This window comes from Octopus bimaculoides, chromosome 3 (genome assembly GCF_046866305.1).
Source record: "Octopus bimaculoides isolate indiv1 chromosome 3, ASM4686630v1, whole genome shotgun sequence".
NCBI classification, from domain to species: domain Eukaryota; kingdom Metazoa; phylum Mollusca; class Cephalopoda; order Octopoda; family Octopodidae; genus Octopus; species Octopus bimaculoides.
In genome coordinates, this window is record NC_142930.1 from 129,826,527 (window position 1) to 129,852,938 (window position 26,412).

Consider the following 26,412-nt stretch of genomic DNA (forward strand, 5'->3'; position numbering starts at 1 on the left):
CCTTGTCACACTGTGCCATGCTAAATATCCCCGAGAACTACGTTAAGGGTACATGTGTCTGTGGAGTGCTCAGCCACTTGCACGTTAATTTCATGAGCAGGCTGTTCCGTTGATCAGATCAACTGGAACCCTCAGCATCGTAAACGATGGAGTGCCAACAACAACAACAACCCATGAAGCATCGATGCACAATGGGTCGAAACAATCGTAGTGAATAACAAAGTGTTGTGAATTCCATTTTCTTTCATATTTCGTGTGTGTGTGTGTGTGTGTGTGTGCATCTGTGTGTCTCCCACCACTGCTTGATGACAACTGGTATTGGTGTGGTTTACATCCCTATAACTTAACAGCATGGCCACTGAAACAAGTAAAAGATAAAGACAAAAGAGAGAGAGAGAGGTTTAAACGTGTGTGTGGGGGAGGTTTAACTAATATACATTACACACATTATGAATGCATTAAGATATTCCTTAGTATTTACCACTCATACATTTGTAATACATTTTTCTCATAAAAAAATATTTCATTCTAATAATGTATGTAAAAAACAAAAAACAATTTTTTTTTTTTTTTTCACAACTTTCCCATTCTTATTCCTACTCAATCAAATAACTTTTTTTAACAAAATACTTCTTTTAGAAACATCTGGAAACTCTAAACAATTTAACAAAAAAAAAAAAAAAAATAATAATAATAATAATAAATAAAATAAATAAAAAATAGCTGACTCAATTTTGGCTTGTAATAAAAGTTTTCTATTCCTCTGTGTGCAATATACATCGCCAGATAGATAAGGTAAATTGATTTCAAAGCTGGTTTTTAATCTCAGTTGGCAGATTTGGTTTTAGTTTGTTAACTTTTATCCCACAAAAGAAATCTGCAAAGATGTTTAAGGAAAGTTATCACTTGGTATAATAATACCCAAGCATTTGTAATAGTTTTGTCACATTTCATGGCCTGACTCTGGTGAGTGGAGTGAGAGATTTAACATGGTAGTACATTGCTGTGTGAAGGCTATGTTAGAATTCTGGTCTGGAGCCCAATGCTGGCCCCCTGTTATATTTGAAGCAAGTCTGGGAACACCTTTCTATGTTTGTCCTATTGCTATGATATATTGCTATATTTGTTTGTTATTGGTGATGTGATGAGGAGGAGGCAGAGAGAAGAGGAGGATAAAAGAGGAGCATCGAAGAGGAGGATAGAAGAGGATAAAAGAGGAGCATAGAAGAGGAGGAGAAGGATAGAAGAGGAGAAGTGGAGGAAGAGAAGAGGATGAAGAGTGGAAAGAGAGGAGGATGAAGAAAAAGCAGAGCAGATGAAAAAGAGGCTGAGAAGATGAGATGAGGAGCAGAGAAGAGAGGAGTGGAGAAGAGGAGAGTAAGAGGAGCAAATGAGGAGAAGAGGAGGAAGAGAGGGGGAGGAGAAAAGGGAGGGAAGGGAGAATAGGGGAGAAATATGAGAAAAAAATGATGATGATGGTATCAACCTCTCTCATTACCATCAGTTAACACATGTTGTTCATCTTCCACTTACTAACAACACCAACAATACACAACAATAACAACAACTATGACAACAACAATACTTTACATTAAATATATAAAAATCCTACAAAATATTCAAACGTTTGTCTTCTTCAAAAAAATAACCTAACAAAATAAAATAAAAAGACAACATAGAGATATGGCCAAGTTGATAACAAAAAAAAAAAAAAATCAACGCTTGGGGAAATGAGTTTTATATCATTTTTACAATGAAAATGTCATTTTGCTTTCTTATCTAAGATTTCCAGTCGGAATGGAGGCAATATTGTGAAACAAGGAGTTTTTTGGGGTTTTTTTAAGTTATTGATTTCTCCCTTACTTGTTTGTACTATAAGACAAATGACATGTGAAAATCGTGTGTTAAGTAGCTTGCTTACTAACCGCATGGTTCTGGGTTCAGTCCCACTGCATGACACCTTGGTCAAGTGTCTTCTACTATAGCCTCAGGCCAACCAAAGCCCTGTGAGTGGATTTGGTAGGTGGAAACTGAACAAAGCTCGTTGTATATTTATGTATGTGTGTGTGTGTGTGTGTGTGAAGGCGGCGAGCTGGCAGAATCGTTAGTACGCTGGGCGAAATGCTTAGTGGTATTTCATCTGCCGCTACGTTCTGAGTTCAAATTCTGCTGAGGTTGACTTTGCCTTTCATCCTTTCGGGATCGATTAAATAAGTACCAGTTATGCACTTGGGTCGATATAATCGACTTAATCCGTTTGTCTGTCCTTGTTTGTTCCCTCTGTGTGTAGCCCCTTGTGGGCAGTAAAGAAATAAGAAACATTAGCATGCTGGGCAAAATGCTTAGTGGTATTTCGTCTGTCTTTACATTCTCAGTTCAAATTCCACCGAGGTCGACTTTGCCTTTCATCTTTTCGGGGTGGATAAATTAAATACCAGTTGCATACTGGAGTTGATCTAAGTGACCAACCCCCTCCCACAAACATTTTTTTATTTTCTTGTGAAGAGAGTGAAGTCTAAAGTTACAACAGTCAAGTGCTCTACTTCAATGTAGATTCAAAATTCCCTTCATCATCATCAGCATTATTATCAACAGATCAGTGAAATTTTAAAATTGATGATGATGGTGATGATGACGATGTTGATGATGATTGTTCTCGTCATTGTTGTCGTTATCCATCATCATCATCATGCATGTTTTCTTCTGCAACATGCTCTTTCTGTCACCAACCTTCAACTGTTTCCAAGCAAAATAATATTTTTCTCGTACCTAGACACATCGTTCATGGAAACAAACAAGCTTGCTTGTAAGACAATGAAGCATATTTGTAACTGTAATGTAATGTCTAGACAAGGGTTCGCACGCACGCACATAGACACACACACACACACACACACACAATCATGCTATGAGCTTCTTTCACTTTGCTTCCACCAAATCCGCTCACAAGGCTTTAGTCAGCCCAGTGCTTATAGGAGGAGACACTTGCCTAACATGCTGTGAGAAACTAAAACAGTTTCAGCCATGGGTACATGGGTATATTCATTTTCAAACAATACCTTGGTGGATGTCTTAGGTTAAATGTATGCCCTCACATTAAAAATACATGAAAACATATTAATATAAAGAATGAAAGCTTTTTGAGTGCTTCAAGGTTTTCTGCCGTAGCCAATATCATTTTCAAGTATGGCAGTTGTATTCATGTTACCATCAATCATTAGCAATGATATTATTATACAAAAATATTACCAAAAAAAAAAGAAACAAAATTCATTACATGCTGTAAAGGCAGCATTTAATGACTGGCAGTGAAATAGTAATTTCATCACAGAGGAAGTGCTTAACAAATTCTATTGATGGAATAAAAGCTGTAAGGAGGCATCTTCTGCAGATTATCTAAAGATAAATGTTTTAATAAGGGAAATCTCTTCTTCCTGATTCAAACAGCAAACATAATTAGAGAATTATTAGAATTCTTTCTTTTGTGAAACCATTCTAAGGAGTCACAAATGACTAAATGGATAAAGCTTCATTCACACATAGCACAAGATATTTCATTTTATTGGCTTATCATCAAGAGATTTCCTAACCATCTGTCTAATTTAACTGTTTCTAACAGAATGGATTCTGCTACAAGCACCTTCATTTTTGGCGTGCTAACCCCTTCATTATTGTTGCTGGCACTTCCTGCATTATATTCTTGTTAAGTTAAAGAAATTGTTTAGACCTAACAATACCAACAGAGAACTTAATCACCAACGAACGATCCTGATAGCACCTCAATAAATTCTTATCAAAATAAATTCCTAAGGTAGATACAATTTAACTGAGAACTGACAAATGCTTGATTTTGATTGTTATGTAGTCACTGGAATGGTTAATACTTCAAACATACTTTCAAAAGTAAGTAAACTCTTTGGTGCCAACCCACCTGAGACTGTCCAAGGTTCTTTTGATGGAGATTCTTTGGTTTAAACTGATTTAAATTAAAAACGTCTATCAAAATTTAATGATAGTTTATGTTTCAAACACCAGATATATAATAACAGTTATTTTACTAAATTCTTCATTATTCTAAAAATTAACTGAAACGAAGGTAATGTATTTCAACAAAAATATGGTAACGAAAGGGTTAATGCAGTCGATTTGGCTAAAGAAACCTTTGTAAGAGGAAGTATTTGAAACGAAATTGGAATACTGTGAAGAAGCAAGTCAAATTTTGAGTTTCTTCTTCTTCATCATCATCATCATCATCATCACATCACCATCACCATCACCATCAATCACCATCATTGTTTAATGTCTGCTTTACATGCTGGCATGAGCTGGACAGTTTGACTGAGGGCTGGCAAGCCAGAAGGCTGCACCAGGCTCCAATCCAATCCAATCTGGCAAAGTTTCTACAGCTGGATGCCAACCACTACGAGTGTGTAGTGGGTGCTTTTTACATGCCACCAGCACAAGGGCCAGTCAAGCGGTACTGACATCAACCATGCTTGAATGGTGCTTTTTATGTGCCATCAGCACGGGAGCCAATCAGGCAGTACTGGCAACAAACATGCTAGAATGGTGCTGTTTATGTGCCACTGGCATGGGACTCAACAATGAACCTACAAGATTCATTTTACAGATGCTCCTTGTTGCTTTGAATAAATTACATTGAATAAATTTACAATTTACTAAATACTTCTTCCTCTTTATTCTCATCTGTTTTAATTTAGTAAGTGACTTGGCACTGCGATTAAGAAGGTTACTTCCCAATTATGTGGTCTTGAGTTCAGTCCTACTGCATAACACCTTAAACAAGCCCCTGAACCCACAAATGTCTTGTGAGTTAATTTGGTAGGATGGAAACAGAAAAAGCCTATCATACACACATATAAGTGCATGCATGTGTGTGGGGGTACACATGCACTTGTATATAAGTGTATTATTTACATTATTTACATTTTCACTTGCTTATATGACAGTTACAATGCTTACAGTGTTCTGCTTGGAACATCTCCTGCCAATAAATCAACCACTCACTCAGTGCCTTTGAAGCTATGTGAATAAGGGATCCCTTAATTGAAATACAGGCGATACTGCAATAACATTCATTTATCACATGCTAACATGGAAAAATGGACATAAAATCAAATGACACAAAGTCAAAAAAATTCAAGGAGCTAAAATGAACTCATGTATAAAATAACGTGTATGAAGACCTTCCCATAATTTTTATTTTATCTACTGAAATTGGTGAGATTTTATAAATGTGAATTATCATTATTAAAAAAGATGTAATAATAGTTGTAAATGAGTGTCACTGTCGTACAAGTGGTGTCATTTGTTTCCAATCTTCCATGGAAACATATCTAGCCATGGAGAAATATTATTACTCTTTCTTGGAAACAAATAAATGTTGGTGACTGGAAGGGCATCCATCCAGTTGCAGAAAGTCTGTCTCCATTAATTCCATCTGACTCTTGCAAGCATGGAAAAGTAGACACTAAAACAAATGGTGGTGATAATGATGACAGTGATGAAGATGATGACGACAATGACAATGATGATAATGACGACGATGATGATGATGATGATGATGATGATAATGAAAGCAGCTTCTTTCAATTAGAGATAGACCCCAAGACAAATGTATTATTCCAGTCAGTGGATCTGTGATACAATAATCCATTTACCAAACTGTAAGATTTTCATATTAAGAAGAGAGAAAATTAATTTCTAAAACATGTAAAGTTCTTTCGATTATATTTCACTTAACCCACTTTTTGTATATTACCATACTGTCTACTTAATCAGGACTAACCTGGAGTTAAGCAACAATTTGTGAGATATACAGGTGTGTGTGTGTGTGTGTGTGTGTGTGTGCGTGTGCGTGTGCGCATGGAAAAGAAAAAAAGAAAGGAGAAGTATTTAGTGTCTTCTTAATTCTGTTTCTATTGTTTCAGCTAAATTGAGTTTATGCATATTTAGAATTGAAGTTACTGAATCAGTGAAATGAATTTAACATTTCTACACTTGCCAAAATTGAATAGATATAGCTAGGAAAAAAAAAGAAAAAAAAATCGCACCAAACAGAATTAAATACTTGAAAATCCAACTCGATTGTCATTCAGACAACTTTCTGGCATTGACAATTCTACTGTTAAAGCAAACACGCACACACACACACACACACACACACACACACACAAACAAAACAAAACACAAAAACGAAAACAAAACTAACAATTGGTGTTAAGATAGGAAATCATTTGTAAACTTTTCTGAACAGTGGTAACAGCTACTTCATTTTTCTTGTCTTCAGTTTAATATTATTATTATTATTATTATTATTTTTATTTATTTATTTTGCTTTTTTTTGTTTAGGATGTGATGATATCATTTGTTTCTGAAATGACTACAAAACAGAAAAGTCAGACATGTCAAACTTAAGCTAATTCTCTTGTGTTCTTAAATGATTTCTTGTATCATTTAGGAAATTTACTCCAGAGCCAAGTGGGTGGTGGCTCAATCTCCTCGCATGAATGATGTATGAATGTTGTCGGGTGGCGTCCTATACTATAGTCACGGTGTCCTATACTATAGCCTTGTGTGATATTGGTAGATGGAAACTAAAAAAGTCTGTTATGTGTGTGTGTGTGTATGCATGTATAAATATGTATGTACATGCATGTGTGCGTGTATTGGTGCAGGTTCCTGCCTCACTGGCTCCTGTCAAACTATCCAAGTCATGCCAGTATGGAAGACGGGCATTAAACGATGGTAGCCAACCACTCCGAGAGTGTAGTGGGTGCTTTTACGTGCCACCGGCACGAGGGCCAGTCACACGGTACTAACAATGGCCACGCTCAAAAAGGTGTTTTTTACGTACTACCTGCATGGGAGCCAGTCCAGCTGCACTGGCAATGACCTCGCTCGAATGATTTTCTAACGTGCCACCAATATAAATATCAAGATATTTATTTTGATGATTATTACTCTAACGGATTTTATAGCATTCTAAATTGAACAGTAAATGAAATTATAATATTAAATTTTTAGGTTTAGATTTGAAGAAATTTACCATTTGCTCGTTCATTGCACATTTGGGATGGAAAGTTGTGTGCCATCTATTACTTTTTCATCCTGTTTTGTATATTTTCATGGGTCAACTATGAAAATTAGATTTGAATGGTTTCTGTTTTTTTTTGGATGTGTATTGCTAATAATAATGATGGTGATGATAGCAATAATAATGGGACCCTGAGGAGATGGAGTATCCTATATTTTATAATATTTTATGATATGTATTAATCATTCTGGATGTTCTATCGAAATGTACATAGGTCTATTTATTTGTTATTATTATTGTTATTGTTGTTGCAATAAAGTATTTTCAACGGATCAATTTTGAGCTCTATTTAAAGTTGATATATATTCAAAAACTCAACTGTGAGTTTTTTGCTAAGATTGTTAACAGATACTATATTTTTTACCAAATTGTTTGGTTAAAAAAAAATATACATTTAATATATATATATATTCTCACGGTGGTGCACCAGCATGACCGCAGCCACTTGGCTGAAACACATAAATAAATAAATATATATATATATATATTCACACATACACACACACATGATGGACTTTTTCCAGTCTCCATTAATTCAGTCTACTTAAATATTACAGCTAAAATGAACCATAGCTAAAAAAAAAAAAAAGGGGGGGAACTAGGAATATAAATAATGTTGGTGTAAATAACAATAAAGGACCTCAACTACAACGTTAATATTCTGTTTCCCTTCTTCTGTACCTTTCACATCATTACACAAACACTTGTTCTTAAAATGTCCTCAATAACCTTTTTCCTTTGTTTATCTTTTTTTTTTTTTTTCATAAAGAATTCATACCATACATACCTTACTATTGGGAATCATGAACCAAATATGAAAAGTTTGGATTTCCTGTACTTGGCTTTAGTGGTGTGTTCTTTTTTTTTTTTTTTTTTTTTTTTTTTTTTTTTTTTTGTTGGAACACAAACAAAACATGAATGGCGAAACTTACCTGAAATGAGAGAAGATAAAAAAAAAACAATTCATTAAAATAAGGGGAAATTAAGAAAAAAAAAAATAAAGCATAAATATATATATATATATATATATAAAAATCTAAAAAGAAAAACTGGGAGAATAAATCGCATGAAACTAAGGAAATTATTTAATGAAATTACTGGACAGAAAGATTAGGTTACAAGAAAAATAAAAAGAGTTGTTGGTCCTTTATGACAGATCTATTTTTAAGTTAAACATGAGGGGAAGGTTGGGATTTAGGTGAACGATTTTCAGATGCGGAAGCCAGGAGAGGACAAATGGTACAAATATTTAAAGTAGTTCTCTGCTTTGTGTAACAAGTTACTAACTTCAATAGAGACTCATCCCAATTTTTGTGGTATTTTTATTTAATAGATAGAGCAAAGATTCTGTAAGGTCATTAAGTGCAAAATACAGCTTATCCCAGTCAGGACGCCATAGCTAAATAGTAGTATGAAGTCTTGTTTGTATCACAGATGCGACAATTTTGAAAACGCAGTGTGGTGGGTGGATGCTAGGGCTCGAAACCGGTTTTATATTATGATCAGTAAAACCGAAACGGATTTGCCAAAACCGATTTTAATGCTGGTTGTTTCTTTGGCTCGTGAAAGGCTTATGCATAGATATAAGAGAAGAAATGTTGAAACCTTGATTCCCTTGAGGTATTTACATAACCCAAGGAAGTTTAAAGATGAATTAATTTCTGGACCTTTTCTTTTTTTAACGAAACAACATTTAAGGAAGTATGCTGAACAAACATATAGGAGATAATTTCCTGAACATGACGCTGAGAACACAACAGAATTATACAAAGAAAATGAAATAGGACGAGACCTAAAAACAAATGTTACTGTTGTCCCATCTACTTACGAAGGTAATGAACTCATGCGTAAATATACAAGCGCAATGAAGAAAATGAAGGAAGAGCCCAAGATAGTAGCAGATGGATTTGAAATCTCTAAAGAATTCGAATATTTTGAAGCAACTTCGAACAGAAGTGAAAAGCTTGAGAAACTTTATAGAGCATTGCTTACAACTAAAGCAACTAGTGTCCAGCTGGAAAGAGCTTTTTCAATTACTGGACTTTTCAACACAAAAATTAGGACAAGTTTGTCAGGTAAAACACTGAATGCATCGTGTTTTTTAAAAGATTATTTTCGAAGGAAAGTGAATCATCAAGCAAGTCAGGAAACTTGATTGATTCTCAAAAATAGAACGACTTGGAAAAACGTTGCATTCCTGATTAAATAAATAAAATACCATTATTTTTTGTTATTGTTTGTACATAGATATAGATACAGGCACCACCAACATATTTGTGGATATCAGTCAAACTGTTACTTTCTCTCTTTCTCTGTGTATGTATATAAACAACATACAATATATGACAAACTTCTTCGTTACAGGGACACCGCTCTAAATCCATGAAAACCGGTTTTTAACCGGTTTTGAGAATTACTTGTACTTAAACTCGGTTTTGGGAATTATCGGTTTTGTGCGAGCCCTAGTGGATGCACCAAGTCAGAGAATGACAAATTCTGTTTGTTTACACAAGTTCTAGAAGAATTTCATCTGAAACTACTTAAACACTGTAAAATAAGCTACAATGGGAAAATGATTTAATAAAGTAATAATTAAGTTTTACTACTTCTTTAAAGAAATTTCACTACTTTCTTTAAAGAAATACAATTTGTTTTAGAAACACACACACACAAAATGCTATCAAATCATATATATATATATATATATATATATATATATATATATATATATATATTGTCTATGTTAAACCACTAATGTTATTAAATTATATAGGTGTTCAGTTGCCTCATATGTGTGAGTGAGTGTGAGTGTGTGTGTGTGTATGTCCAATGAAAGCACGTAAGCTGAAACTTGATATAAAACTAAACATTAATATATATATATATATATATATATATATATATATATATATATACCGGAGTAAGCACATGCAATGTGCAACAAGGTGGAAAAATGAGTACTCAAATACCAGAGGTAGAGTAATATGCTTTATTTAAAAGCAGCAGAAATATAACAAAAAAACCGTTACTCTGAGTTTCACGTTCCCGTTCATCGGACAGTTTTGTTAGAAATTTCTAACAAAACTGTCCGATGAACGGGAACGTGAAACTCAGAGTAACGTTTTTTTTGTTATATTTCTGCTGCTTTTAAATAAAGTATATATATATATATATATATATATATATATATATATATACACACACACACACATCAGAACTTTAATCCACAACATGAAAATCTGACAACATCTACTTTGTTTGCCCAAAGGTCCTACCAGGGGCTAAAATAGTTGTGTGCAACAAGCCAAATCTACTACTTCAGCCTCTGACAAGACTTTTCGACAAAACAAAGTATATGTTGTGAAATTTTCATGCTGTGGGTTAAACTTCTGTTACAAAAGTGTGTGTACATGCATGTGGGCTGTTAATTTGAGTCTTCATATGAGTTGTAATAGATCCAACATTTGAGGTGCATACTGCATTCCTATGCTTGGTCAAGGCAAAAAAAATTAAGATGAAATATAGTATTTGTCTAAGACTAATGCAGACAAAATAAAATAATCTTCAATCAAATTTATGAGAAAAGGTTTGACAATGCAACATAGAAAATAAAAACATCCTACTGTCTAACAATAAATCAGCAATTATTTTTTTATTGTTCTTTAGCAATTATCTGTCTTGGTTGCAATTATAATGCTGTTATCATAGCAGGAAGCATTGTGTGTGTGGTTAAGAAGCTCACTTTGAAACCCTGTGGTGGTTGAAGGTTCAGCCCCACTGTGTGGCACCTTGAGCAAGTGTCTTCTAGTATAGCCTCAGGCTAACCAATGTCTTGTGAGTGGATTTGGTGGACAGAAATATGGTGGAAGCCAACCATGTGAGTGTGTGTGTGTGTGTGTGTGTGTGTGTGTGTGTGTGTGTGTGTCTTTGTGCTTGTGTTTTCCCCTACCCCCACCCTGTTTGACAGTCACTGTTGGTTTGTTTGTGCACCCACTCCATCCCAGTAACTCAGCAGTTCAGTAAAAGAGATGAATAGAATAGTGCCAGACTTTAAAAAATAAGCCCTGGGGTTGATTTATTCAACTGAATCCCTTCAAGGCAGTGCCCCCAGCTTGGCTTGGTTTGATTCATCAGCTCTCAGATAAAGTTTCCAAACTTTTCATCCAATGGATCTCTAACCATTTCTTATATTGGTTTCAAATTGTGGCACAAGACCAGCAATTTTAGGGCATGAGTAAGTCGATTACACCCCACCCCATACTAAACTGCTACTTATTTTATCACCCCCAACAGGATGAAAGTCAACCCCTGCAGAATTTGAAATCACAATGTAGAGAAAGATGAAATTCCATTAAGCATTTTGCCTAGGGTGCTAACAATTCTGTTAACCATTTCTTATATGTAAATGGTATTTCAAATGGATGCAACAAACAAATAAACAAATAAATAAACCTACTTGGATTATGAATACTGTACTTTGAAGAATACAGTTAAAAAAAAAAAAAAAAAAAGAAATTGTTCAATATATCTATAAAAAAAACATTCTTTGAAAGGTGCATGAAGCCACCAAATAATATGGGTTTTATATTTCTACAACACACACTATATTGTATCCTGGATGGAATGTCCATAGCCCCACCTGGCAAACTTCACAAATTGTGTGTGAGCCTTGTTGAAATAGAGTCATGCTATGAGTAATCAGTGACTTTGAACAAAGGAGAGCTAAAACTAATCTATTCAGTAGAATTACAAATTACATCAAGGTAAGGTTTTGTATATATTTATTTATTATATTTATATATTATATTATATATATATATATATATATATATATATATATATATATATATATATATATATATTTAAGAAAATAATACTGTATTGTAAAATAGGAGTGTATAAAGCAAAAGGTAGGGAAGGGTTTTGCAAATAAAAGAAATAATGTATATAGCAATATAGGAAAATATTCAAGAGAAAGTGAAAGTAGAAAATATGAAAAAAAAAAACTAGGGAAGGAAGATGGTGACAAATAGAGGAGGAATGGGGTATTTCTGACAAGTCATCCTACTGGCAGCTATATATGCAGGAATTCAGCTCCATCTGAAAGAACTGAAACACCAATATTCCATTATATTGCCAGGATGACTCACTTTTGAAATTATTAACATTTAATCCAATTCTGATAAGGAACTGCTAAATATTCCTCCACCACAGAATCTCATAATTGCTCTCACTGCCGATATTTCAGGAAAATTCACAGAATTATCATTTACACTCAACAAATGTGTGTGTGTGTGTGTGTGTATGTGTGTGAGTGTGTATGTGTGTGTGTAAACACATACACACATATATAATGTATTATATATATAATATATATGGGTATGTGTATGTACATATATACAATATATGTGCATATATAATGTATCATATATATATGTATATATATAATGTATTATATATATATATATATATATATATATGTATATGTGCATATATATATAATGTATTAGATATAATATATATGTGTGTATGTACATGTACATACATACATCTATACATATATATACACACACACATACATGCATGTATTATATACATATATTAAAACATGCACTCATTATGAATCATTTTCAATAAGTCGATGAGTACAATTGCACACCCACACACTTATATGAGGTGTATGTGGATGTGTGTGTGTGTGTATATATATATATATGTATATATATATATATATATATATATATATATATATATATATATATATATATATATATATATATATATATATATATATATATGTATATATATATATATAAAATATAGATATTTATCTATATCTATCTATATCTATATATATATATATATATATAGATAGATAGATAGATAGATAGATAAATACACATACATACATACAACATACATATATGTATGATGGTGTATGGCTTAGTGGTGTGGGTATTTGGCTCATGATCGTAAAGTTGTGAGTTCAATTCCCAGCAACGTATTGTGTCCCTGAGCAAGACACCTACCTGCACATTAATGTCACAAGCAGGCAGTTTCATTGATTGGATCAACTGGAACCCTTGTTGCTGTAACATGGATGTGCAAGTGGCTAAGCACACCACAGACATACATATCCTTAACCTTGTTCTCAGAGATATTCAATGACACAGGGTATGACAAGGCTAGTCCTTTGAAATTACAGGTACAATCTGAAATTACAGTCGCCATACTTGATTACTAAACCCACAAGTTTTTTTATTCTTTCTGTTTATTTTCTCTTTTATATATATATATATATATATATATATATATATATATATATATATATATATATATAGAGAGAGAGAGAGAGAGAGAGAGAGATATTGACAAGCAGACAGACAGAGATAGATACAAGACTGGAGATGAAGAAAAATGGTTGGTCATTCCTCTAAAATCCTTATAAACAATTATAAACTTATTTTACTTACCTATTTTGAACACTTTTATGTAAACTGTTTAAACACAAAGCCTCTCTTAACATTTTCTTATCATAGTCAAAGACTCTATCAACTGTATTTTAATACATATATGTTAACTAAATTTTAACACCACAAAGGCTACACAAAGCCTTGCACTTTACTTTTGAAAATCTTATTTTAAAAGAAAGTGAAACCAGTGAAGTCAATAAACATCTTTAAAAGACCTCTGCATTTTCAAATTCTCTTTCGTGTGTGCGTGTGTGTGTATCTATGTATGTATATATACATACACATTCACATGAGTATCCCGGGGTAACATCACAAAATTACCCCAAGGCAGATTGGTAAGCACTCACCAATCCACTGCAAGCCCTCACTCATGAACATCCAGTACTTGCCTTTGTCTTTTACACAGCCACTATAACAGTGTCTGCTTCTCTCAACCAGAAAGCAACACCACTACAATTACTACCACCCAACTGGCCAGTCTATCCTTGTCATATCTACAATATCTTGCCTTAGCCATTGCTCCCCACAGTACACACTAGTTCAATCTTTCTTCCTCAGAACTGTAACCTTTAATTCTTTCATCACCAAGTTGTTATCCTTCAATCACCAGAGATCAAGCATATTTCCTCACCTCTTAAGAGGTCATCTGATGGTCAAGTAGTTTGACCACCTCCTGAAAGGTCATGTAACAGTCAAGAATCATTACCTCCACCATCGAAACAACAAAAAGAAAACCTAATTCACACACACACACACACACATACACACACAGGTGCACAAGAATACATATGTTCTTCCTTCTTTGTTTTTCCCTTCCTATCTCCTCTCTTTCTATCTACCTCTCTATCTCTGTTTCTTCCTTACACTCAATTCTCTCTTCTTAAGCATTTTTTCCTGCAGTTGACAACTTTCAGATACATTTCAAGCTGAATATAAATCAACTCAGCCTTACAGGTCTTTGAGGGTTTCCAAAGGTCATAGGTACAGCCTTTCTCTTGTCTAATCTATGCATTTCTCAAACAGGTGATTAAGAAATATGAAACCATCTTGAATTCTCCTGATGAAAGCAGAATTTTCTTCCTAAAACCAACTCTCACCATCATTAAAATATTTCTTAATAACCCTGATGGGTATTTGCAACATCAGTGCCAGATTAGGCACTGAGATTCTATGAATATTGCTAGCAGTGATATCGCTGTTATTTTCAGCAGTCAGGCATCTAGCAATGACAAGGAAGGCTAAAATCATATGATCTGGAAGTGCCAGCAGTGGCAATGGTGGTCAATTTATCTCCCACTAGCGATATAAACAAGAGTGCTTATGAGAGATTGCAGTATTTTGTGTTCTAACAACACCCACTTTTAAATGGAGATAGAAATTACTGTTTGGTATTAATACTGCTTCTGGAGCTATGTAATTGTTAATTAAATGTTTAATGTTATCTGAACAAGGAAATAGTAAAGTTCATTATACTATCAGTACAGAACAACCAATGAATGTTAGTATTTATATGGCCATATGTACAGGAGTAGCAATCAGGTTGTGTAGCCATAGGGCAAATTAAAAGCTTGAAATAATAAATAATTTATTGAACAAGATAATTAATTGGTAATTAACTAAATGAAGGGTATTTCTTTTTGAAAAGTTATTTGATGAAAAGAAAAACAATAAATCTCTACAGACAAAACTGCATATTCTAGTAATCATACCGAGTGCAGTATTTAAGATAGGCTGTGTTCACACGCACGCACGCACGCACGCACGCACGCACGCACACGCACACACACACACACAGAATATAAGAATATTTGTGGATATTCAGGAAAAAAATTTCATGTAAATACTATTATATGAATGCATGGATGCACATGAAAAATAAGGCAATACATTCAGAGCTACAAATGCATATTAATACACACACACAACTTCAAACACTCAATAGTCACACACTATGTGTCTACAAAATAAATCTAAAAGACAAATTAAATAACTTGGTTGAACTTAAGGTTTCTGAACTAAGGAGAAAGTCTTTTATTGGTTATATCCAGTGAGATGCGACCATTTTATGACACCACCAAATAAGTGTAATTTTTTCTACTTTCGTTTTTTTTTTTTTTAATTGATAAACCATAAATATTATAACAGCTGAATAAAATGATTGACAGAAACACTTCTTAAGATATTTTGCTCCAATTCTTCTGAAATTCCAGGCCAATTCTATTTGGAATGTTTCTCTACTACCGAGTGTAAGAGTGATGTATAGCAGAAACACATCAAAGACCCCAAGACATAAAGTCTCTGCTTAGCATATATGTGTGCATATTTCTATGTGTGTGTATGTGTGCACATACACACATACATACATATATACATACATATACTTATACACACACACGGCTTGACATTCTGATTTTATTAACTAGATTTTATTAATTAATTAATGTTTATATATATATATACACACACACAGGCATACACATACATATATACATACATAAATACACACACACACACACACACACATATATATACACACACACACATACACACATACATATATACATATATATATATATAGATAGATAGATAGATAGATAGATAGATAGACAGATAGATGTATATACAGTAATCCTTTGACTATTGTGGGTATTACATTCAACCCCCACCCCACCCCACCCCCCGCAACAGGTGACAATTCCCAAAGTAGAAACAGTGCTGTACTGTATATTTTTTAATATCATTTTTATAATTTGTAAATATTTATTTTATTATAAATGCAAAACAACACCACAGAGAAATTGACATAAGCTTAAATAATAAACTGCGATAGGTAAACTGCGATATGGCAAGAAATTACTGTATATATATAAGATAAGGATATAATCGTAAAATGATTATATCAGTGGCCTAGCACCTAAAAATGACCATACAGGTAACATGCATTATTTTATGTATAAAATCATAAAGATATAATTATAGTTAAGAGCTACTGGAAATGACCAGCGCCACTGCTAGTCATGTTGAATATAGAGAACAAATTGTAGAGTAATTGTAGGTATCTGACACCTATTTCTAGCATTGGCGCTGGTCATTTCCAGTAGCCCTGAACAATAATTATGTCTTTATAATTATATACATAAAAATATATAAAAGAATACACACACACACACACACACACACACACAAAATGATTGAAAGGATTAAGTGTCTGTAGGTCAAATTTAACAAAGTCACTAACATAAAAATGTGAGTGCATGCACACACACATACATAGTCAAACACACAAGCACAAAATACTAAAGTATCATAATAGCCTCCGCATTTAAATATTAGCAGCTGCGTCTATTTTAGTTTCAACCAATCCTAGATGAATTTATTAGAAGAGGATAAGTCTTCACCACCTGTTACTCCCAAAGCCTTCAATTCAGAGATTCCTTTCCATTAAATAAACTCTTCCAATACAAACAGATATTTTTATAAATAATTTGGAATTAAGAAAATAATTTCAATGATTCTGTTATTTTCTTACTGGTTTCAGTCATTTGACTGCAGCCATGCTGGAGCACTGCCTTTAGTCGAACAAATCGACACCCACAGGACCTATTGTTTGTAAGCTTGGTATTTATTCTATCAGCCTCTTTTACCAAACCACTAAGTTATGGGGACGTAAACACACCAGCATCAGTTGTCAAGCAAGGTCGGGTTATACTGCTAGTATATATATATATATATATATATATATATATATATATATATATATGACAGGCTTCTTTCAGATTCTGACTACCAAATCCACTCACAAGGCTTTGGTTGGCCTGAGGCTATACTAGAAGACACTTGCCCAACGTGCCACGCAGTGGGACTGAACCCAAAACCATGTGGTTGCAATGCAGGCTTTCTACCACACAGCCATGCTTCTAACTTATATTAGCAGCAGTTCTCAACTACTGTAGCTCAGTGCCCTCTTTTGCCCAAATACCAATTTAAAAATGCCTCCACCCTATATTTTGAAAGCATAAAAAATAAAAATAAAACAGCAGATTATTTTAATCCATTACAAGCTAATTTTGCACAGTGATTAATATTCATATTTTCCTTTATACGCCATCCCATTTATCATGTGCTTCTCAGATATTTATGTGGACTAATGTCGCCTATACTCCTTTACTCTTTTACTTGTTTCAGTCATTTGACTGTGGCCATGCTGGAGCACCACCTTTAGTCGAGCAAATCTACCCAGCGACTTATTCTTTGTAAGCCTAGTACTTATTCTATCGGTCTCTCTTGCCGAACCGCTAAATTACGGGAACGTAAACACACCAGCATTGGTTGTCGAGTGAAGTTGGAGGGACAAACACAGACACACAAACATACACACACACACACACACACACACACACACACACACACATATATGACAGGCTTCTTTCACTTTCCGTCTACCAAATCCACCCACAAGGCTTTGGTCGGCCTGAGGCTATAGTAGAAAACACTTGCCCAAAGTGCCCCACAGTGGGACTGAACTCAGAACCATGTGGTTGGTAAGCAAGCTACTTACCACACAGCCACTCCTGCACCTATGTTAAAATTTTTATGGAAATTAATAAAAAAAGGCAATGGCTTAAATAAAGAAATTCTTTTTTCTACTCTAGGCCCAAAGCCCAAAATTTTTGGGGAGGGGGCCAATCGGTTAGATCGACCCCGGTATGTAACTGGTACTTAATTTATTGACCCCGAAAGGATAAAAGGCAAAGTTGACCTTGGCGGAATTTGAACTCAGAACGTAAAGACAGATGAAATACAGCTTAGCATTTTGCCCGGCATGCTAACGTTTCTGCCAGCTTAACGCCCTACCATTTTCTTGATATTGATTCTCATTATAGTTAATTGAAGCCAGACCAGCTCAGAGACTTTATGAAAGAGGAAGCAAGATGTCAGCTGGAAAACACACTCATTATATTTTAAGAGAGAAACTATCACTTTGTCTACTTCATGCTTTCCTAGTTATCTTAAATAATGAAATTGGCACATAATCAATCGTGTTCTATTCACTCCTCCTGTGTGGATTTGGTAGATAGAGGCTGAGTGTCTCCTTGTTCTGACATCATGTGACTGTTTGTCAGCTAGTGTCATCACTATGTCAGCAGTGTCATTCACTTCCAGTCTTCCAAAAGAAACATGTCCAGCCAAGGGGAGTATTACCTTACATGGAAACAGGTGAGGGTTGGCAACAGGAAGGGTATCCAGCCATAGAAATCTTGCCTCAACGAATTCCATCTGACTCATGTGAGCATGGAAAAGTAAACATTAAAACAGTGGTGGTGGTGGTGGTGGTGGTGGTGGCAAGTGATGATGGTGGTAATGGCAACAGTGATGATGATGATGATGATGATGATGATGATGATGATTAGCTTTATCTCTTGACTAGAGCTGAATTTAGCGCTCAAGCATTCATTGATTGTCACATGTCATATTTCTCATTTCTGAATCTGATTAGATTTTTATCAAAACTTGTGTTTTGTTTTCTTCCTTCTCCCCACCCCTTACATATTACAGCAAAACAGCAATATTTTTGCATTCACAGAAACATCTAGTATGTTGATTATTAAATTTATCAAAATAAGGTGTAACCCTATTATTCATTGTTCTATTTATTTCAAAGAAATCAGTTCACATGGCTATATTACTTCATAGCAAATCTTATTTCATTATAAAAATCAGATGATAGCAATATTTTTGTATATGACTCAGGACCAAAATGAATGAAAATATGGTGAATGACAGACACACCCATACTTTCCATGCCAGCATTCAAATCAAGCGTTAAATGGTAGCTGTGGGAGTGGGTGGTGGTGATGATGATGATGATAATGGCAATGGTGATGACAGTTATGATGATGGTGGTAATGATGGCAATTATCATTAAGATATTGCTTTTATCTCAGTTCGTGTCACATCTTTTAATACTTTTGAAATGGATATTTTCTAAAAACTTTGAAATTGTTGAAGTATATTTAATATATAAAATTATGTCATTCTCATAATGTTCACATTGTGCTATAACCTCTGATCCTAACTTTCTGTTTTAGTTGATAGTTTATGTTTTTATATATATATATGAATTATCATAGAATTTAAACAAAAAATAAGTTCAAAAAGTAAAACTATATAGGAAAATTTGCAAAAATTTCCCAAAAGTAGAAAAATTCCATCTTCATCTTAGCTACCAGTTAATTCTTCATTCTATACAATCCTTTGTAAGGCTCTCTACAGGATTTTCTTTGTCTTCAACATAACTGTCTTTATTAACAGCTTCATCTGGAATTCGTTGCATTTGAACTTCAGGAGCATGGAAAGGCATTCACAAGTTTTCACATAAGTGTGGTCTTTTTCAGATACTCAGCTGTATTGGAAGGGTTTATAAGGAGTTTGAAGTCTGGGCCCTAATATTCAAAATAATCTTCAATAAACTTAACAATGGAAACCAAATGATATATAAGTATTAGCTAATTCTGGCCAATGTTTTGGTGAAAATAGCTCACACACACACATAAGGTTACAAGCATGTGCACATTGCATAAAATGTAAAATGCAAAGAGATAATGCTTGTTACAGTCAGGACCCAAAATAAGAACTGGCCAGCAACAGACTACAAACAAGATATATCAGACCTGGAGAAGAATGAACCTCACCAAATTAAAATACCCAGACCAAGTTACATCTATGTCCCTACGAGTTCATCAAGAGTTAAGAAATCATTAAAGAAACAAACAAAAGACAGTAGATTATCAGTACCAACTCACAAAGGTTCAATTAAAGATTTTTTTTTGATGCTAGTATTATTATTACAAAATGAAGCAATAAGCTAGTAAAATCACGCGTGTGTTGAATAAAATGCTTGGCAGTATCCTGTCCAGCTCTTTGCATTCAACTTTACCTTTCATCCTTTCAGTGTAGATACAATAAAGTACCTGACAGATATTAAGATTAATGTAATCAACTACCCATGGGGGTTCTGTATTTTAAATGGGTGATATGACTCTACCATGATAGAGTATTTTTCCTCTTTTATCTTTTACTTGTTTCAGTCATTAGACTGCAGCCATACTGGGGTACCACCTTGAGGAATTTTTAACTGAATGAATCGATTCCCAGGTGGTGGGGGGCAAACAAACAAACACACACAGATTATATATATATATATATATATATATATATATATATATATATATATACACACATACATGATGGACTTCTTTCAGTTTCCGTCTAACAATAGCCCAAGGTTATTCATGGTAATCTGCAATGTGTCTGTGTGCATATATATGTATGTATACATTTATATATATATATACATATATATGTATATATATGTACGTGTGTGGCTCTTGTGCAGGTGGCACGTAAAATACACCATTTCGAGCGTGGCCATTGCCAGTACCTCCTGACTGGCCTTCGTGCCGGCGGCACGTAAAAGCACCCACTACACTCTCGGAGTGGTTGGCATTAGGAAGGGCATCCAGCTGTAGAAACTCTGCCAAATCAGATTGGAGCCTGGTGTAGCCATGTGGTTCACCAGTCCTCAGTCAAATCATCCAACCCATGCTAGCATGGAAAGCGGACATTAAACAATGACGATGATGATATATATATATATATATATATATATATATATATATATATATATTTATACATGATGGGCTTCTTTCAGTTTCTGTCTAACAATAGCCCAAGGCTATTCATGGTATGCTACACTAGCCCAAGGCTGTTGTAGAAGATACTTGCCCAAAGTGCCATCCAGTGGGACTGAACCGAGAACCATATGGTTGCGAAGCAAACTTCTTACCACACAGCCATGTCTGTACCTGCTGGCAGTTTTACTTTCAACAAATAATCTCAGATTAAATAATCTGTCATACATGCACAAGAAGATAAGTGTATTAAATTATAAAGTAAATAAAGAACAGAACAAGGTAATCAAGAAATCGTAATGTTTCTTTCAAACACACAGGTATATACGTATGTTTGCATATAACGAACATACACATAGACGCATATAACAAACACAAACACAATCACACACACACACACAAGCGCACACATGTATTTCTGCTTTTCATTCTTTGTGTTTTCTTTCTTCATGATCACTAATGGAAGAGAAGACAAAAGGGAGACACTTTGGAAACAAGTTTGAAACCCAAAAGCTTTTGACTTTAATACAAAAGATTTTATTTATTTCTGATATGAGGCAACATGTCAGAAATCTTTTTCTGCAGACTGTGATCCAGCCTGTTAGCATACGCACTTATTTACGCATCTATTTGTAATTCTATAGATCTTAACTTGTGTAAAGAATCTTTAGGTAAACCAAAGGAAATATAATTGAGCACCAAAGCTCTAGAGTATTTTGATGTCTATTCGACTATCTTTCTCATATATATATATATGTTTATATATATGATATATATATATATATATATATATAGGTTCAAAAAACACAAAAAACAATAACAAAAAAACAACAAAGTGAGGACGTGATACGGATAGTGTTATTGGACGCTCGGGAAAGGAAAGAGAGAGAGTATGACGTTTCAGGCGGAGCCCTTCATCGGAAAGACGGAAAGTTCAGAGAATGGAAAAACGGAGGAAGAGGAAAATGGCACCGATGCCCACGAGGTTACATTGTGAAAAGATATATATATATATATATATATATATATATATATATATATATATATATATATATATATATATATATACATATATACTATATATATATATATATATATATATATATATATATATATACATATATATATATACATATATATACATATATACATATATATATATATATATATATATATATATATATACATATATATAGTACATATATAAACATAAGTACTGGGGCCGATTCATTCGACTAAAAATTCAAGGCAGTACCCCAGCATGGCCGCAGTCTAATGACTGAAACAAGTAAAAGATAAAAGATTACTAGGAATCATTAAAAAAAATTTATTGTAGAAGTGTAACTATTTTATTGCACATACATTTTAACAACAAAATCTTATATAGACCCCCAAGGATCATGTTTGCTGTTGTTTGACATTGACCAGTTGAGCATGTCCCTTAGTGGCTGACGTCATGTGCATCTCTGATCATGAGCAGAAGTAGTTGGGGAGCATCATAGCCATGTGTTGAGAGAAATTCTTTGGGGTTTGAATAGTTCACCTTTGGAAACATGGGTGTTTTGTTCATCATCCTTAAGACAAACCTTATTCAGGGACCTTTTGAGTGGGATGGGCTACGCAACCTGATGAACATTTTGACTGGGCTCCACCTGTAAGGTCATGCGCTGTTTATCTTGATATGAGATCACCATGTTGCGCACATATGGTTGTGATGCATGTGCCTAGTGTACCCTTATCGGATAGCTAGTCATGATGGGTATATTGGGCATCGTATATTTTACCCCAGTGTCACTTTGATGGCATGCACTGCTCTCTCACTCAATAATAATAATAATAATAATAATAATAATAATAATAGCAAAAGGAGCTGATTCCTACCTAGCTCAGACATCAGGAAACCCCAAAATGGTATATCCTATGTAAAATACTGTCTATGTAATCTCAAATTTTAAAACAAACTTGTAATTTTCTTATGTTTTCTTAAACATTCTCTAGAACAATACTATGTGCAAAACCAAATATATGGCACCCTTGGCATAGCACCAACATGAACTTCTAACTTGTCTCTTGAGGTCTCTGGGTGAGGCTTGGAGTCAACTTGTACAAATACAAAGCAAAAGTCAAACATAATAATAATAATAATAATAATAATAATAATAATAATAATAATAATAATAATAAAAGTGTTTGAAATGTTATCTATATTGTCGATATTTTCAATTTAAAAAATTAAGTAGCATTTTTATGTATTCACAACTTCCTTCTCCAATAAGACACAATTCAGAAAAACTATGATTCTGTGTTGATTTGAAATCATTAAACCATCGTCAGTGAGGTGAGTAGTTTCAACTAAAAATATCCTTTTACATTGGTACATGGCCAGAAATTTGTGGAAAGGGAAGGGATAAGGCAGTTGGTCAAATCGAATATAGTATTTGACTGGTATTTATTTTATTAACTCCAGAAAGATGAAAAGTAAAGTTGATCTTAACAGGTCAACTAATAACCAATAAACCATCAGTATCTACTAAGTTATGCCTATGAATTAATTCTGTAAGTTGTAGATATTGAACATATAGTCACCTTGCAAATATTTCAAGTTCATATTTATAAGTAAACAGGAGTTGGTGTGTGATACATAGCTTGCTTACCAACCACATGGTCCCAGGTTCAGTCCCACTGCATGGCACCTTGAGCAAGTGTCTTCTACTATAGCCCCAGGCTAACCAAAGCCTTGTGAATAGATTTGGTAGACGGAAACTAAAAGAAGCCCGTCGTATATATATATATATATATATATATATATATATATTCTGCGAAGGAGACCGATGGTATAGGTGCTGGACTTACAAAGAATAACTCCTGGGGTCAATTTGTTCGACTAAAGGTGGTGCTCCAGCATGGCAGCAGTCAATTGACTGAAACAAGTAAAATAATAATAATAAAAATAATAAAATATATTTGCTGTTAATAAATATCATGTGATCAAGTGATTGACCAGATTACCGGATGTTATACATTGCTGGTCACTGTGCTTTGTATCGTTTTAGCTTTCAGATGATGACACCCTGCTGGCAAGGTAAGCAGGCTAATATTCCCCTTGATCGGAAGGCTAGTACATCACAGGGTCACTCATTCATAGTTGTGTGAACTGGAGCAATGTGAAACAAAGTGCTTTGGTCAAAGAACACGATACAGGGCCTGAAATTTGCTCAAGAACACAACACAAGGCCTGAAATTTGCTTAAGAACACAACAAAAGGCCTAAAATTTGGTGGGAGGGTGCCAGTCAGTTAGATCGACCCCAGTACACAACTGGTACTTAATTTATCGACCCCAAAAGGATGAAAGGCAAAGTCAATCTCAGCGACCTTTGGCCAAAGAAATAACGTTAATTCTTAACATGATCCTCATTTAACATTCAGCTTCCATGCTGTGCAGGTGTTGGGTGCTCTGACAGGATCTGTGGAGAGAGGGGACTGCATCATGCTCCAATGTCAGCTCTGACAGGGTTTCTTCAGTCAGATGCCCTTTGTAGCACTGATCACTTTACGGAGTGTACTGGGTACTTCTTCATGACACCAGCATCCGGTTAAAAATTGTCTAAATCAGGCCTGGCCAATTCAAATTATACTGTGGGCGACTTTAATAACAGAAAGTTTTTTGAGGGCCACTTGTATACTTTATGCACAAACAGTCAAACAATCAAATTACAGAATCAAGAATTTTTCATACTTTTCGTTTGTTTAAAATTATAAAACTGTAGGCCTTTGCTTTATTGCCACTAAGAAATTTTACATTTATTTTGAAACAAATGTTTTACATAAACAATCTTATTTTGAAATTAAACACAATACTTCAAGAAAAGTATCAAGTGAACCGCAAGATAAAAGTCTGCGGGCCGCATGCGCCCCACGGGCCTCAGGTTGGCCAGCCCTGGTCTAAGTCAATGATTCTGTTCTGTCGGGATTCCATAACAGAACAGAAATAAGCAATAGAGAAATGAATGTCAATAAAATTAGAATAATTCTTGTGATATTCTGTTTCAGGACTAGCTGACTGGTGCAGTCTTATGTGGTTCTGCATCATTGAGGAAGTTAAGAGTTAAATACCGAAAGTCATCAATCCCATTCAGCTATTTTTAATTTACTACTGGAGGAAGCCTCAGCATGTAATAGTCCAGTTTATCAATGCTGGTTGTTTGTGTCTGGACTGGTCAGCTGCAAGAGGCCCTGACCATAAACACCTAGGTGGGAACTGAACTCAAAATGCAAATAACCGGAATAAATTTTGTCTAGTGTCTTGTCTAATGCACTGATAATTCTGCTAGTCCAACAGCCTAAGACTGGTTACTTTATTCCTGAAAGGTTAAAAGATCAAGATTTGAACTGAGAGCACAGAGTGAGAGCGAGAGAGTGGGGGGGGGGGAATACTGCAAGGCAAAGCTGACACTCTTAACAACTCTGTCAATTTTCCAATGTGTGTGTGTGAGTGTATGTGTGAGTGTTTGTGTGAGTGCATGTGTGCGTGCACATGTGTGTATGTGTGTGAATGAGTGTGTGAGTATGTGTGTGCATGTATGTGTGCACACACACGTGTGTGCATGCATGCATGTGTGTGCATGTATGTGTGCACACACACGTGTGTGCATGCATGCATGTGTGTGTGTGTGTGTGTGTGTATGACCAGTTATGTCTATTTCCAGTCCAAGTTATAGGAAAGAAGCATGACACGTCACAAGATTTCCATTTTTATGAGATTATTCCATGCTGTAAGGTAAAACTAGAATTGTATGAAGGAAGTTGACAAATGGATGCTCAGAAATATTTAAGAATAAATCTCTCTTGTCCAATATTTTTTTTTTACTTGTTTCAGTTACTGGACAGTGGCCATTGTTTAACGTCCGCTTTCCATGATGGCATGGGTCGGATGGCCAGTGCTGCCTGACTGGCTCCCGTACTGGTGGCGTGTAAAAAGCACCATACAAGCGTGGTCAATGCCAGTACCACCTGACTGGCCCTCGTACCAGTGGCACATAGAAAGCACCCACTACACTCTCAGAGTGGTTGGCATTAGGAAGGGCAGCAGAAACTTTGTCAGATCGGATTGGATCCTCGTGCAGCCTTCTG

At 34.7% G+C, this 26,412-nt stretch overlaps 1 protein-coding gene and 1 long non-coding RNA gene across 2 annotated transcripts in view; both read right to left on the reverse strand.

Moving 5' to 3' along the window:
- Window positions 1-26,412, reverse strand: part of LOC106875007 (tyrosine-protein kinase STK) — a 433,941-nt gene that overhangs the window by 85,355 nt on the left and 322,174 nt on the right. The window lies entirely within an intron of this gene.
- The window catches only part of LOC149136688 (uncharacterized), a 96,901-nt gene continuing 78,459 nt past the window's right edge, over window positions 7,971-26,412 (reverse strand). Inside the window, exon 2 of the long non-coding RNA XR_016241201.1 lies at window positions 7,971-8,049. This is a non-coding gene — a long non-coding RNA (uncharacterized LOC149136688). The remainder of the gene's footprint in view (window positions 8,050-26,412) is intronic.